Below are 17,204 nucleotides of genomic sequence, written 5' to 3'. Positions count from 1 at the left end.
CCATTTTTCTATGGCTTGGGAGGCAGCCCTGTAGTGGTAGGAGGACCCTGAGCCTGGCCGGCTGCATATGTGACATGGCCGACTGCACTGCATGAGTCGTGGGACTCTTCTGGTGCTGGCCGACCCATTTTTATGCTGGCCGACTGTGATTATCCAGTCGTGGAGGTTCTTGTGTCCAGTCGGCTGTCCTACAGCAGGCCGACTGCTGATGTGGGGGCATATAAATAGGCCCCCAGCCCCCATACCACTTGTGTATCATACCCGGGATCTTCTTGTGTATATAGAGCAGAGTTACACGCCTACATCTCTCTCTCTCTTGTGCTGTATTTTTCTGCATGCGTTTTTGCTCTTGTGTTCCCAGATCGGGAAGAGGAGAAGCAAGAGAACGGCGGGCTGATTTGCTGGACAGCCACTTGCAGGTATTAGTTCTTCTTTGTTCCCACCCATCCACCCTTTTCAGAGTACATCCCCGCAATGGCAGATCTGTTTGAGATGGCTGAGAGGCATGTGAAGATCCCGACACTCCCCACGTTCCCGGTGGACCGTCAGTTAGACGGGAGCAACTACGGCATATGGAAGGTTATGATGGAATCTGTTCTGGAGTCTTATGACCTCGCTGATTTCGTCGTTGTTGGGGTTCCGCGGCCGGAAGTAGAGGAAGGGGAGTTACCGTCGATCCGAAAGGACCGGGAGGCTCAGACACAGATGTGGGATCGTGTCAACGTCAGGGTCCGTTCGTTTATCTTTCTCAACTGCACACCGCAAGTAATCAATCATGTAAAGCATATGACGTTGGCCAGAGGTATATGGCAGCATTTGGCTTCTCTTTACAACAGGGTATCGCCCATGAAGAGGATTTCCTTGGAAGTACAGATGCGGGTTATGAACCTTGCAAAGTCGTTGACGATGCGGGAGCATATTAACAAGCTGCAGGCTCTTCAGCAAGAAGTTCTTCAGGCTGGGAAGGAGATATCGTCAGAGGACATGGCCATAACGTTGTTGTCACACTTGCCCTCTCAGTACTCAGCATTTTACTCGTCTTTGATTACTAGTGGCAGGCTTAGCACCATCACGTGGGAGGAGCTTGTGCCCATGGTCCTGGACCAGGAGGACCGATTCACGAACCCTCCTCAAGGTGGAGGTTCGGAGGCCTTAACTGGCCAACGGTCGAAAGGCCGTAACACGGGCAAAGGGAGGGCTTCGTCGGAGAAGTCTTCTGAGAAGAAGTCCGTTACTGACCGCGAGAAACTAAAGGCAGAGAGGACCTGTAATGATTGTGGCGAGAAAGGCCACTATTGGAGACAGTGTCCCAAGCGGAAGACCGAGAAGGGTGAAGATTCCTCAGCAGCAATCATGAAGACTCCGGCTTTTGTGCACCTGGAGGTGGTGGACACCGATGTTTCATTTTCTTCAGGCAGGGAGGAGATTGGAGGATTCTCTGCAGCGGATACTCGGGAGTGGATTCTAGATAGTGGTGCTTCCAGGCACATGACTCCTTCTCGGTCCGGTTTACAGGATCTCTGTAGGTGTTCTGGTCACATTCTTACTGGGGATACATCCACTATCCCAGTTCACAGTGAGGGCAGGATGGAGATAGTTCCCAATGGCAGAGGGGCTAAGCATTCCTCCCAGTGTTGTATGTTCTGGCACTTGGTTTTTATCTGTTGTCAGTGCATCAGGTCTGCAAGACTGGCGTACGGGTGGAGTTTGATGAGCATTTTGTTGCTCTTCGGGACAAAGCAACAAGCCAGGTAGTTTTTTTTTTCTTCGAGAAAAGATCCTTTCATTAGTTATAAAAAACGCCCGTAGGGCTACAAAAGATCCTCTCCTGCTCACAAGAAAAAACAGAGTAGAGAAAACAGCAGGGCAGCCAAGGAGACTCTCCCTAGGTGTTGAAAAGTACAAGTATCAGTACAAAGAACTGAATGGCTATATCATACAATAGGAGGGGGGAAAAGCCAAACAGGTGGCCTGTAGTGCCAGTGGGGGGACCCCGCGTGAAGGGTATAGAAGGGGCCGCTGCGCCAGGTGGTGTGAAGGGCCTGGCGCCGCAAGATCGCCTCATCCGAGTCGCCCCGAATGCGGTCGTACTGTCTTCGCAAGGTGTGGATCAACTCCTGCGAGATCCCCTGATCAGTCTCTGCTGGTGGCTCCAGTCTCCCCTCAAAGGCCCTGAAACACCGGGCCTTCCAGGTGAACCAGATGGTGATGCTGCTGAGGAGCTCCCATCGTAGATCCCTCTCCTGTGTCCAGCTAGCGGACGAGAAATCCGGTGAAGGAACAAGGCGAGGCTGGCCCCTAATGAATCTGATGGCTTGGCTGTCCTACTCCGTCTCATAGCCCATAGCAGGCCCTGATGAGACGAAGTCGACCAAGCAGCGGCACCCCACGTATACGTACTCTCTGGAGAGAGGGGGGCCAGAATACGCAGCATCCGCAGCCAAATTAGCTGCGCCTGAGGGCAGTCCCAAAGGCAATGTCGCTGTGTCTCCATAGGGTGGCCGCATCGGACGCAGGCCGCCGGAAGACCACTGTAGACCAGCCAGGTGCCAACTGCTGAGCCCCTGTGGGCGACCAGCCACTGGAAAGTCGAGATCCACCCCAGAGTCGGGCCCAAAAATCCTCCAGAAACTCCTGTGAGAGTCCCTGTAGCCGCCAGTGCCCCGCTGCAGCTGGAGAGACCATCCTCCTCGCCGTCAAAATATGCCATCCCAACCGAACAGTATACTGAAAAAAGGTAATCTCAGTGGCCTCAAGGGATGCATAAGGATTGTGCCACTCGTACTCACCAGGGTCCCACTGTAGCCGGGCCAAGGGGCGCGCCGCATATGCCCATATGCACCAATCCGGGAGCACATCTGCAGGGTCTGGGTCAATATGCCACTTTCGAGAAGCGGCGGCCACTACCCGTATCCTATGAAAGGTGCACTCTGCAACCAAAGGCGACTCCACCTCCACTCTCTGAAGTCTGCCCTCATCCTGAATCTCATAGTAGAGGCATCTGCCATCCTCAGTGCAAGCTCTGACAGCAATCAGGATCTCCAACTGTGTAAAGGCTCCCATCCACCGTGGGGCCACTAGCTCGATAGGCGTGAACCACTCCTCTGTGAGTGCCTCCTGAATGTCATCCCTCATAATCAACCCCCCTCTGAAGTGACTTAGCCTCTCCACCTGGATCTCCTCTGGTAGACTGCAGAAGGCCTGCCAATCTCCAAAGGTACGTGCTGGGCCTGCCGCCAAAGGTCCCCAGGCTAGACGAGGCCGAGAACCCAGCATATGACCCTGCTCTGTACGAACCGCTGAGCTCCAGATGAGCGGCTGTCTGGCCCGTTCCTCAACACAAGAAGGAGGTCGTTGAGAGAGCCCCGGTCTCAGCAGCTCCCAAGCTCTCAGGATGCTCAAAGCAAATCTGTCCTCCCATCCTCTACTGAGGCCTGTCCTCCTCATCTCTATGAAGATCCATCGAATCTCTGGTGCCCAAGTGTCCCCTGCTGGGGGAGCCCGAGCCTGCAGCCGCTGCAAGAGAAGCTCTTTCCAAGGCTCAGCGCCTGGAAGCAGCCCCCGAACCATAGTCACATGGGAACGCCGTTCCACTGGTGTGGAACGGGGGAACGTGGAGGAAGCCACCTTGGGAACGGTGGAACGTGGAGCAACGTTTTTTTTTTTCCTGATTCGCGAAACGGCAGCGTTAACGATTTTTTTTTCCCAGATTTGGCAGCCGGCAGCGTATCCGTTTTTTTTTAAAAATAAAACGGGTGCCCAACGTTTTGGGCACCCTTTAAAAAAGGCCCAAAATTTGGGTCTTTTTTAAAGGCTGCCCAACGTTTTGGGCAGCCTTTAAAAAAGACCCAAATTTTGGGCCTTTTTTAAAGGGTGCCAACGTTGGGCACCCGTTTTATTAAAGAAAAAAAACGGATACCTGCGTTGAGCGCCGCCGCCGACCCCTAAAAAAAAACAAAACAAAAAACGAAAAGATTATGCAACGTTAAAAAAAAACGTTGAAAGACGACTTGCAGGCTGCCCTGCAACGTTCAAAAAAAAAACGTCAATATCAACGTTAAAAAAAAACGTACCTCTCTGAGAACTTATAAAATCCTGCACAGTGCAGCTGCAAGTACAGTGTGCATAGCCAAGTACAATCTCTCTCTCTCATAGCCAAGTACAATCTCTCTCTCTCTCTCTCTCTCATATAATGCCTCCTAAGGGAACCAAGACAGCTTTCTGTCTCTCATAGCCAAGTACAATCTCTCTCTCATAGCCAAGTACAATCTCTCTCTCATAGCCAAGTACAATCTCTCTCTCTCTCATATAATGCCTCCTAAGGGAACCAAGAGAGCCAAGAAGAACGAAGCATGGTCATGGTGGGATGAGGTGGATATTCTTGAGGCCAATCAAGGCGGAGGAGCTAGGAAGTGGAAATGTCGCTATTGTGGCAGCACCAAACATGGGGGAGTCAACCGAGTTCGAGGTCACCTAATCCATGAGCCGGGACAAGAAATCCAACCATGCTTGTCAATCTCAGCTGAGAAAAAGAGAGAGCTAGAAGCTAGGCATAATGAAGTGATTTTTCGTGCTCCTCCTCCAAGAGCTATGGCTGCGAACCCATCATTCTTTACAACTCCTTCAAGCAACTTCTCCACATCTGTAGGCTCTTCTTCCGTGCATCAACCGCCACCCCCCAAAGGCACGCAAAGAACTCTTGCGGGTTCTTGGAATCCACGCAAACGAGAAGCCGTGGATGCAGCTATTGCAAGGTTCTTCTACCATGACCACATCGCTTTCAATGTGGCAAGGTCTCCTTATTTTCGGGAAATGGTTCGTCTCATTGCTGAATTTGGACCAACCTACACTCCCCCTTCTTCGGAGAGCCTTCGAACCACGCTTTTGGCAAAGGAAAAGGAAGCTGTTGAGCAAGCCATGCAAAACGTCAAGGAAGGGTGGCAACGCAACGGTGTCTCCATCATTAGTGATGGATGGAGTGATAGCCAATCTCGCTCCATCCATGGCATCATCGCATACTCTCGAGGGAACACATTTTTTGTGTCTTCCCATGATGCCTCTCCAACGGGCAAGTATGCGGACGTCATCGTGGAGGAATGGGCAGAGGCAATTGAGCAAGTGGGTCCTCAAGATGTGATCCAGGTCATTGGTGATGGGGAGGCCTCAAATCGAGCTGCAGGGGACCACCTTTTGGCAAGGTATCCACACATCACATTCACTCCATGCATTGCACATGGCTTGAATAATCTTCTGAAAGACATTGATGGTCTTTCATGGGTAGCACCATGCATAGCAAAGGGAAAAGACATAGTTTCATTCATCACTCGGCACACATTTAGCCTCTCTGAGTTTAGGAAAAGATCCCCAAACTTGGATCTTAAAAAATATTCGGAAACTCGTTTTGCATATAATTTTATTATGCTAGAGAGGCTAGTTACACTCCATAACATTCTCAAGCAGCTTGTAGTGAGTGATGAGTGGAGCACGTGGCCCACTGCCCGTAGCACACAAGAAACAACTTGTTACACCCACATCATGGATGCTCCTTTGTGGGTGAAGATTGAGCATGTTGTCAACATTACGAAGCCCATTATCTACATGCTGCGTATGGTGGATGGGAAAAAACCTTGCATCGGCAAAGTTTATGAGGGCATGGACAAGATGGTGGAGCGTATCCTTTCTTTGGAGCCCGACACAACAAAGAAGGCAGAACTTCAAAGTTTGTGTCAAGCAAAAGGTGGGACCGATATCACTCACCAATGCATGCAGCTGCATTTGTGATTGATCCAGAGTTTCAAGGCAAAGGCCAGGAATCGCATGAAGAAGTCACAAATGGCTGGGACAAAATCCTTGCCAGATTGGTGCCTGATGCGACGATGAGAAGCAAGATTAGAATTGATTTGGGAAAGTACAGAGCAAAGACAGGTAATTTTGGTTCAGCAGATGCTCAACAAGATAGGACACTTATGGGAGGTGCTCTTTGGTGGGAGAACTACGGATCGGGTACTCCAGAGCTACAACGGCTTGCAATGCGCATTCTTAGTCAGAATGCAAGTTCTTCTCCAATTGAGCAACTATGGAGTGTTTTTAGCCATTTTGCCTCGAAGAAGAGAAATCGGCTACTCACTACCAGAACAAATGACCTTGTGTATGTGTGAGCCAACTTGCGACTATTAGCCCAGGTTGCTAGTGGTGACTTTGACCATGAGAGCTTCATAGATATGGAGCCACAGTTTGAGTCAGATGATGACGATCCTCCACCTCCACCTCCACCTCCACCTTCATCGATGCATGATGCATCTATGGATGATCTAGCTGACATCTTTGCACCTATTTGATATCACCTAGGACTTTAGGTTCTTTGTTCTTAGCTATCTAGCTTTCACGATGTGGCTGTACATTGTACAAGCTATTGTACTTCTGGTTTTCTAAATATGAACAAGGTCATTGAGTTTGCTATCAAATTCTTGTCTCTTTTTGTCTACTTTCAATTGTATATTTGTCTCTTTTTGCCTGCTTTTAATTGTATATTTGTCTACTCATGTGTATTGAAATATGATAACGTGTCATTCCGGATCCCGTTCCGGATTGCAAGGGGTCCCGTTCCCGTTCCGGATTGGCCCCTCGTTCCCATATCCGTTCCCGTTCCCTGGTGACTATGCCGCGAACAATAAGCTTCCCCAATAAGGCTCTACTCTGATCGACTGGATCTATAATGCCCAAGCCTCCCTGAGCCAGCGGAAGTGTAATAACTGCCCATGCAACCTTTGCCCGAGCTGGCTGACCGTCTCGGCCAGACCAAAGAAAGTTCCTGATCAGGTGCTATTAGCGACCATGTGGTGGCAAATCAGGTGCTGTTAGCGACCATGTGGTACATTACGTCTTGTTGGATCTTCTCGAGCTCTTGCATCAGCCAGGTACAGAGGTTGATCAGGAACTTTCTTTGGTCTGGCCGAGACGGTCAGCCAGCTCGGGCAAAGGTTGCATGGGCAGTTATTACACTTCCGCTGGCTCAGGGAGGCTTGGGCATTATAGATCCAGTCGATCAGAGTAGAGCCTTATTGGGGAAGCTTATTGTTCGCGGCATAGTCACCAGGGAACGGGAACGGATATGGGAACGAGGGGCCAATCCGGAACGGGAACGGGACCCCTTGCAATCCGGAACGGGATCCGGAATGACACGTTATCATATTTCAATACACATGAGTAGACAAATATACAATTAAAAGCAGGCAAAAAGAGACAAATATACAATTGAAAGTAGACAAAAAGAGACAAGAATTTGATAGCAAACTCAATGACCTTGTTCATATTTAGAAAACCAGAAGTACAATAGCTTGTACAATGTACAGCCACATCGTGAAAGCTAGATAGCTAAGAACAAAGAACCTAAAGTCCTAGGTGATATCAAATAGGTGCAAAGATGTCAGCTAGATCATCCATAGATGCATCATGCATCGATGAAGGTGGAGGTGGAGGTGGAGGTGGAGGATCGTCATCATCTGACTCAAACTGTGGCTCCATATCTATGAAGCTCTCATGGTCAAAGTCACCACTAGCAACCTGGGCTAATAGTCGCAAGTTGGCTCACACATACACAAGGTCATTTGTTCTGGTAGTGAGTAGCCGATTTCTCTTCTTCGAGGCAAAATGGCTAAAAACACTCCATAGTTGCTCAATTGGAGAAGAACTTGCATTCTGACTAAGAATGCGCATTGCAAGCCGTTGTAGCTCTGGAGTACCCGATCCGTAGTTCTCCCACCAAAGAGCACCTCCCATAAGTGTCCTATCTTGTTGAGCATCTGCTGAACCAAAATTACCTGTCTTTGCTCTGTACTTTCCCAAATCAATTCTAATCTTGCTTCTCATCGTCGCATCAGGCACCAATCTGGCAAGGATTTTGTCCCAGCCATTTGTGACTTCTTCATGCGATTCCTGGCCTTTGCCTTGAAACTCTGGATCAATCACAAATGCAGCTGCATGCATTGGTGAGTGATATCGGTCCCACCTTTTGCTTGACACAAACTTTGAAGTTCTGCCTTCTTTGTTGTGTCGGGCTCCAAAGAAAGGATACGCTCCACCATCTTGTCCATGCCCTCATAAACTTTGCCGATGCAAGGTTTTTTCCCATCCACCATACGCAGCATGTAGATAATGGGCTTCGTAATGTTGACAACATGCTCAATCTTCACCCACAAAGGAGCATCCATGATGTGGGTGTAACAAGTTGTTTCTTGTGTGCTACGGGCAGTGGGCCACGTGCTCCACTCATCACTCACTACAAGCTGCTTGAGAATGTTATGGAGTGTAACTAGCCTCTCTAGCATAATAAAATTATATGCAAAACGAGTTTCCGAATATTTTTTAAGATCCAAGTTTGGGGATCTTTTCCTAAACTCGGAGAGGCTAAATGTGTGCCGACGAGTGATGAATGAAACTATGTCTTTTCCCTTTGCTATGCATGGTGCTACCCATGAAAGACCATCAATGTCTTTCAGAAGATTATTCAAGCCATGTGCAATGCATGGAGTGAATGTGATGTGTGGATACCTTGCCAAAAGAAGGTCGCCTGCAGCTCGATTTGAGGCCTCCCCATCACCAATGACCTGGATCACATCTTGAGGACCCACTTGCTCAATTGCCTCTGCCCATTCCTCCACGATGACGTCGGCATACTTGCCCGTTGGAGAGGCATCATGGGAAGACACAAAAAATGTGTTCCCTCGAGAGTATGCGATGATGCCATGGATGGAGCGAGATTGGCTATCACTCCATCCATCACTAATGATGGAGACACCGTTGCGTTGCCACCCTTCCTTGACGTTTTGCATGGCTTGCTCAACAGCTTCCTTTTCGTTTGCCAAAAGCGTGGTTCGAAGGCTCTCCGAAGAAGGGGGAGTGTAGGTTGGTCCAAATTCAGCAATGAGACGAACCATTTCCCGAAAATAAGGGGACCTTGCCACATTGAAAGCGATGTGGTCATGGTAGAAGAACCTTTAATAAAACGGGTGCCCAACGTTTTGGGCACCCTTTAAAAAAGGCCCAAAATTTGGGCCTTTTTTAAAGGCTGCCCAAAACGTTGGGCACCCGTTTTATTTAAAAAAAACGGATATGCTGCCGGCTGCCAAATCTGGGAAAAAAAAATCGTTAACGCTGTCGTTTCGCGAATCAGGCAAAAAAAAAAAAACGTTGCTCCACGTTCCACTGTTCCCAAGGTGGCTTCCTCCACGTTCCCCCGTTCCACACCAGTTGAACAGCGTTCCCATGTGACTATGGCCTCTGTACCTGGCTGATGCAAGAGCTCGAGAAGATCCAGCAAGACGTAATGTACCACATGGTCGCTAATAGCACCTGATTTGCCACCACCACCCTCCCGGCCAAGGATAGTCGAGCTTGACTCCAATACAAAAGCTTCTTCCGAATGCTGAGAAGAAGCGAGGCAATCTGTTGCTCAGGTGACAAGTCTAGTCCAATCTGGCATCCCAAATACCGCACTGCTGTGCCAGGAGGAATCCATCTAAAGCCGGGGTCCGGGCTCCATGCCGGAGTGGGAGCGCTACTGATCCAAAAGGCCACTGTCTTGTGCCAATTGATCAATGCTCCTGAAGCCGCACTAAAAACCTGGAGCGATTGCTCTGCCCGAAGAAGATTGGCCTCCTGGCCATGCAAAAATAAGCCCATGTCGTCTGCAAACTCAGCATCGAGCAGGTCCTCCCCCCGAACTGGGAGCTGGAGTCCTCTCAAACCAACCTCCTCTGCCGTCAAATACATGCTCATAGCCTCCGTAAAGAAGAGAAAAAGAAACGGGGCGAGGGGACACCCCTGACGGACTGATCTGGTCAGCGCAAAACTCGGTCCCCGTCCTCCTGAACAGGCCAGGTAGTTTGGGAAGGCGGAGTGGAGAATGGAGTTTACAAGCTTTCAGCACTCTCTCTCCCAGGTCCTCAAGTTTGTGATGAGTGGCAGTGTGGTAATGGCCACTTAAGTGTGGATACGCTGCAGGTGCGGACTTTCCGGGACCAGATGGTGGATAGCTTGCCAGTAGATGGCAGCAGTTGGCAGGAACTCTCCAGTACTGATGTTGGTAGTTCTTGTGTTCGTGAGTCAGAGGAAATTGAACAGGTAACTTATGCTCTGATGTCTCGTAGTATTCGGGACAAAGAACCTCCAGTAGTAGATGAGGATGTTCTTTTCACGGGGACCTTTCGGAAAGCCAGGCAGGTGGGAGTTGATTACTTGCAGAAGGAGGTGCATACTCCAGGCTTTGTGGTTCTGGATGTAGAGGGGGTGGTTGACAGGTTTCAGAAGGCCTTGCGTGGTCTTCATCAGGTTTCCAGGACTTGTTTTTGCACCGTAACAGGTGTTGATCCTTGTGAGCAGTGTGATGCCTCTTTGACTCAGAAGCAGTATGGTTCATTGATCTGGTTGATGGACACCAGATTGGACGGGAGCTTCCTGATGAGGCAGTTGAGCTCATGGTTGCGGATGACTCTTTGGGAGGCAGGATTGCGTTTCCTGTGGTTTCTACGGCATGCGAAGGATCATGGACTCTTGTACACAGGAGGGGGATTGTTGGATGGAGTCCGACTCCACGGTCGGAGTGACTCAGTTTGGGGAGGAGATCCGGACACGAGGAGATCTACTTCAGGCCCAGGAGCAGTTTTATGGAACAGTAAGAAGCAGTCATCTTTTGCCTTGTTGCGGACAGAGGCAGAGTACCGGCCTGCTTGTGAGGTGGTGAGGATGCAGAGGTTACATTGCAGGTTTGGGCTTCCACTGGAGGAACCCATGGTCATCCAGAGGCACTTTGTTCGTGAACAAATTGTTGCTGATGACATCTTGCTAGAGTTCTGTTTGACGGAGGACAGTACGGTGGACCTCTTCACGAAGTCGCTATCTCAGGATTTGCTCAGGCGACACCCCAGCTCCTAGTGGTTGGTTTCACAGCCAGGAGCTGAGAGGGGTGTTAGAAGTCATCTCCTGTCTAGTTTTATACACCAGGGCCTTTGTTGCGGGTGTGCCCGCCCTTATGAGGTGTTTTATCATTTTTTCCCACTCCGCATTTTTCCCCTATTTTTTCCCATTTTTCTATGGCTTGGGAGGCATCCCTGTAGTGGCAGGAGGACCCTGAGCTTGGCCGACTGCATCTGTGACATGGCCGACTACACTGCATGAGTCGTGGGACTCTTCTGGTGTTGGCCGACCCATTTTTATGCTGGCCGACTGTGATTATCCAGTCGTGGAGGTTCTTGTGTCCAGTCGGCTGCCCTACAGTAGGCCGACTGTTGATGTGGGGGCATATAAATAGGCCCCCAGCCCCCATACCACTTGTGTATCATACCCGGGATCTTCTTGTGTATATAGAGCAGAGTTAGACGCCTACATCTCTCTCTCTTGTGTTGTATTTTTTCTGCATGCGTTTTTGCTCTTGTGTTCCCAGATCTGGTCATCATCTCCGCTGCGTATTCTGACAACCTGTCCATAGGGGGTGCCTAGGCATTCGTGAGCCTATGAACAAAACACAGGTAGTAAACCCAAGCATTGTCCAGGCAGTAATACAAGTCATATAAATAAAAATTGAAGTTCAAACATGCACATGAATGCATCAAAGTATTGGAAGAATTACCCATTTGCTATATCTGTATCTCAAAAATTATATACAGACACTAGAGTTCCTTTTGGGCACATCATGTACAAAAATAGATACTGGCACCAGGGGTGTTTGCTAAACCTGTAAATCACTGTCTAAATAGCATCATTTCCATGAACAGAGATGTCACATGCTCCTTGCATTGGAGTGCTATGTGACATAGTGGGCTCTACATCAGTGCAGCATTCATTCAGTAGGATTTACCTTTTTTAGGAATACTTGTTGTATGCCGTGACCCCATTGTGAGCCCTAGTCCGGGACATGTCGGGCATGAGCTATGTAGGTTAGTCTCCACAGCCATAGAGAGTCTGCATGTGTCAATCCTCTTACCCACTTGGAGAATTCATCAGATAAAGTCATGTAGAAGTCAACCTTAGTATAGGTATTGCATCGGTAAGCATGTAGGGCATATGCACATGGGCCAGCCCCATAAGGCACCCCATCATGGGGGCTACCTTGCATAAGGGTCTAAGAACCTTATGCCCACTCACATGAGCAGGTCAGCCATCATAGCTATCCTATTCAGCAGGTCGGCCACCATCTATGCAACATGAATAGCATGGAAAACATATTGGCAACCTGCATAAGCTGAGAAGAACCCTGTCGGCAGCTTGTGGAGTAGTCAGCCAGCATAAAGAACAATATGCGCAGCATTAAATGCTATTAAATAGCATGTCATTTGTCCAATAAACAAGCCGACAACAACAGGAGTGAACCGACCAGCAGCATATATTCATATATAAGCAAGCGCTTGGTATTCAGCATAAATCATCATTCATCAAAGCAGTGCTCAGCAGTTCTCAAGCAGTTTTGTCTGCCTAAAGCCTCAGGCTTCTTGTACCTGCACTCAGCCATCAGCACTTGATTGTGCTACAGCCCCAAGGCCTCGTGAAGAGATTCTTCAGCATTCAGTCAGCATATGTGCATCCCTCAGTTTTGGGTTTGCATAGTGGTCATTGAAGAGCTATTCAAAGGAGCTTGGATAGCATCTGGTTCAGCTTGCGTTCGGTCTACTTCGTCCTTGCGTTTGGCAGTCCTCAGTCATCATTCATATTCATTATACAAAGTTCTCCAAAGAAATATAAGCAAATACTTCTACTTGCAAGGGGGGGCCCTTCAGTGGGTAATTGGGACCCAATATTGTGTCGACTATCTATCTTCTCTCTCTCTCTCTCTCTCTCTCTCTCTCTCTCTCTCTTGTAACATTCGGAAGCTTCGAGGTAGATCGGTAACTTCAATGCTCAGAAATCAGCAATCGTTCACGACGAGAATAACGCACAAAACTGAAAGTAGATGTGCAGAGAAATAGAGAGAGAGAGAGAGAGAGAGAGAGAGAGAGAGAGAGAGAGAGAGAGAGAGGGGGAGAAGAGGACACAATATTGGGTCCCGAATACCCGCTGTAGGGTCCCCACCACGAATGCTGTATTTGCTTTTATTAGAATGATGCAAAATCTGAAAATAAAAGACTGACTTGACCTGTTTTGGTTGAGATGAATCTCTGCCCTTGACCTTCACCCTTCACCCTTGGCTGTCCGGGCCCTTAAGTAGCTGCAGCACCTTGTGAAATATGAGATGACTGAACTGAATTATGGCTGGGCTCTATATACCCCTTCACTAGCCCTGGTCGGCCAGCTTACTGAAGTCAGCCACCATCAATTATGCTCACGACTAGCAAAAGTAGCGATTTATGCTAATAAAACTCAATGTTTTCACACCTAAACTATGCTGGCCTCTTGCGCATGACATGGACAATGCCCAGGCTGCTGGGCAGCCCTGCTCATGGGTGTGGGACTGTCTCCCACACCTGGCTGACTTACTGGGTAGGGCTTATAGCCGTGTCGGCCCTATGGCTACGCCCCTAGGGTTGGCCGACAGCCTACCCAGCCCACACTAGGGTTGGTGGGTAAGGCCTGGGGCCTTCCTGGCCCCTTGGGGTGGCTCGTAGCCTTCCCCATGCCCACACTAAAAGCAAACCTAAGCTCTACATAGAGGTGTGGCATCTGGTCGCAAACCAAACACACACAGCAACTGACATCATTCCAGAGGGAGACTCACAGCGCGGACTGGCACTGCTTCATGTGCAGGACCATGCACACTTGACCTCGGACGCATGGAGTGGAACCCTGGATGACTCGTCCGGACTGGACTCACATGGGACGAGTTTTCCACTCCAGGTCCTGTACCTTCTTGTTCAGATATGTCCATGTGGCATCCAAGTGCGGGATGCGCATGACATCCCCTTCTGCTTAACTTGACAGAAGCTGCATAGGCTCCAAATAGTCCGTCAAGAAAGTTGGATAGTCATCGAAGAACTCTTTGTCAAGCCATGCTGCTTCATGTGTTCCTCGGTCCTGAAACTTTGGGAGGAACTGTCTTTGTCTTCGACTTGAGCCATGCTTGAAGCGGTGCAAAAGGATTTGTTCTGGAACCATCACTTCAACTTCATCTATGATGTCTGGTTCCGCTTCATCTTTCACTTCTGAAGGGATCGGACTTGCATATGGTTTTAACCAACTGACATGGAACACATCGTGTATAGTCGAGCTCGGAGGTAGCTTCAACTTCATTGAAACCTCGTTAATCTTTCTCTAGATGGGAAAAGGTCCGAAGCTCTTGAATGACAACTTTGGGCATCGCTTGTCCACCTGTTTCAATCTTTGCTTCATGATCCGAAGATAAACCCAATCACTCCGAAAACTTCATATCCTTTCGTTCTTTGTTGGCCTGTCGAGTTTAGGTCTCCTGTGCTTTAGCCAACCTGTCTTTTATTGACTCCAAAATCTCCTGGTAAGACTCTGTCAATTTGTTCGCTTCAGGTACTGAAGATGAGGTTTTGGTAAATAGCGATTGGAATGGTCTTCCAAATGCTGTTTCATATGGAGTATTGCCAACAGCTGAAGAAAAGTAATCATTTAAAACAGCTTGAACTAAAGATAAATACGATTCCCACTTACCTCGCTGATCGTGGACATAAGACTTCAGCACATCAAAGGCCAATTGGTTGTAGATTTCTGTCTGGCCGTCCGTCTGTGGGTGAAATGCATTGGAAAAATTCAATTTAGGACCAAAGTTATCCAACAATGCCCTCCAAAAATGACTGGTAAACTTGGCACCTCGGTTTGACACTATGGTCCTAGGGATCCTGCCAATCGGGTACTAATGCCGAATGAACAAATAGGTAACATCTTCGGCGGTCACATTGGCCCTGCATGAAATAAGCATAACAAATTTGCTAAATCTATCAACTATAGTCAAGCACTCAGTATTACGCTTACCTGGACTGGGAGACAGATTCGTGACAAAATCCATCGATATATCTTGGAAAGGTCCCTCAGGAATTGGTAAGGGCTGTAACAACCCTATCTTCTTCCCACGAGGAGGAGCTTTCACCTTTTGACAAATATCACATTGTTACACATATGCAAACACATCTCGCCTCATCTTTGGCCAATAATATTGCTGTTCTAACTTCTCCAAAGTCGAATTCATGTCTCGATGACCACCAATAATGGGAGGCAGATCCATGACAAAATCTATCGATATATCTTGGAAAGGTCCCTCAAGAATTGGTAAGGACTGTAACAACCCTATCTTCTTCCCACGAGGAGCTTTCACCTTTTGACAAATATCACATTGTTGCACATGTGCAAACACATCTCGCCTCATCTTTGGCCAATAATATTACCGTTCTAACTTCTCCAAAGTTGAATTCATGCCTTGATGACCACCAGTAATGGCGTCATGGACGTCATGGAGGAGAGCTGCCCTGAACAATTTCATGACACACAGTCGGCCTTTGTAAAAAAGCCAACCATCGCATATCAAAAAGTGGCATGGTCCTGTGGCATCCAATGCCTGTTCCCAATGTGTATCGAATTCCTTGGAATCCGCGTACGTGTGCTTCATGTCGTCTAGTCTCGTACCAACAAGGTCGAGTCTAGTGGTCTGGATCAAAGTCACCTGTCCCTTCCGGCTCAAAGCATCGGCCACTGGATTGGCCTTTCTTAGAAGATACTCAATCATACTACCAAATTGTTGGAATATCTGGCTCCAACGGTGCTGACGGTCACTGCACTATGCACTTGGCATTGTCTGAATCCAGTGTAATGCCTGATGGTCAGTGAGAATCTCAAAGTCATGGCCATAAAGGAAATATTTCCAATGTTTCAAGGCCTGAATAACTGCGAGGAGTTCTCGATTGTAGACCGAGTAATTCTTTTCCGCGGGCAGTAACTTACGAGACATGTAGACCACCGGATGGCCATTCTGTTGTAATACACAATTGTGATGTTACTCGCATCGGTGATCACTTGGAACGGCTCTTCCCACGAGGCAAGCGCTAGATAAGGTGCTTTTGACAAAGTCACCTTGAGGTTGTTGAATGCCTCCAACGCTCATGGAGTCATTCGAATGTGCTGCCTTTTAGTCTTGACACCCTTTAGCAGATCGGTGAGATTCGCCGAGAGGTCAGAAAACTTGTCTATGTGGGTGGACTATGCCTGGCATATACCCACAAAGGATCTGATGTCATACGCCATCTGTGGTACTTCCCAATCGACAATCTCGGCCACCTTGGCCGGATCAAGTCGAATGCCTTTTGCACTAATTATATATCCAAGGTAATGAACCTCGAACAAATAAAATTCCGACTTCTTCTCATTGACGTAGAGCTCGTTGCCCTCCAGCAACTTCAGGACTTTCTCCACATCAATGTCATGCTGCTCAACAATAGCTGAAAATACCAGTATGTCGTCTAGAAATATGAGCACACACTTTCCAATCAATTCCCGGAATACCCACATCATCATGCGGTTGAATGTGGCTGGGGCGTTTGTCATGCCAAAAGGCATGACCACAAATTCATAGTGGGCCTGTTCCGTACAGAAGGTTGTCTAGGGGATGTCCCCCTCAACAATCCTCACCTGGTGGTACCCACTCTTCAAATCGAGTTTCGAGAACACCTTAGCCTCTTTTAGCGTCTCGAGAATATTGTCTATTCGAGGCATTGGGAATCTACTTTTGATAGTCAGCTTATTGAGTGCACGATAATCGACACACAATCGAGAAGACCCGTCTTTCTTCTTGACAAACAAGATCGGTGCTGCAAATGGCGACACATTGGGATGGATGAAGCGAGATTGCAATAATTCTTGGAGTTGGCGGTCTAACTTTGATTCCATTGCCTTGGAAAGGCGATATGGAAACTTGCTCGAGGGTTTCGAGCCTGGGAGGAGGTCGATCTTTTGGTCCTTCGGTCTGGACAGGGGGAGCTGGGGAGGGAGGGTCCCAAAAGCCTCGAACAATGAACTTGGAACAGATCCAGTTCATAATCTCTGCTGTACCAAAGATAACCATGTCCTGCCATCAACGCTTGGAACTCCGAATCACGGTCCCTATGCACCAGTAGGTGGAGCCGCAATCAGCCTCCTCTCCCGCCCACCATAAGCCTCTTCTGGCTGGAAGCACATGGGGGGAAAATAGATGTGTACTAGAGAAGCACACCATCTGGGGTCTCCTGAGCCAGAAGCGCCCTGGGAGCCCTAGAAGTGGTACC

The 17,204-nt window shown here is 48.6% G+C and overlaps 1 protein-coding gene across 7 annotated transcripts in view; it reads left to right on the top strand.

Moving 5' to 3' along the window:
- Window positions 1-17,204, top strand: part of LOC147629200 (golgin) — a 79,414-nt gene that overhangs the window by 29,486 nt on the left and 32,724 nt on the right. The window lies entirely within an intron of this gene.

The sequence above is a fragment of the Cibotium barometz genome, chromosome 18 (assembly GCF_041138505.1).
Source record: "Cibotium barometz isolate CiBa-2024 chromosome 18, ASM4113850v1, whole genome shotgun sequence".
In the NCBI taxonomy this organism is placed as follows: domain Eukaryota; kingdom Viridiplantae; phylum Streptophyta; class Polypodiopsida; order Cyatheales; family Cibotiaceae; genus Cibotium; species Cibotium barometz.
This window is presented reverse-complemented; position numbering and strand designations above follow the sequence as displayed.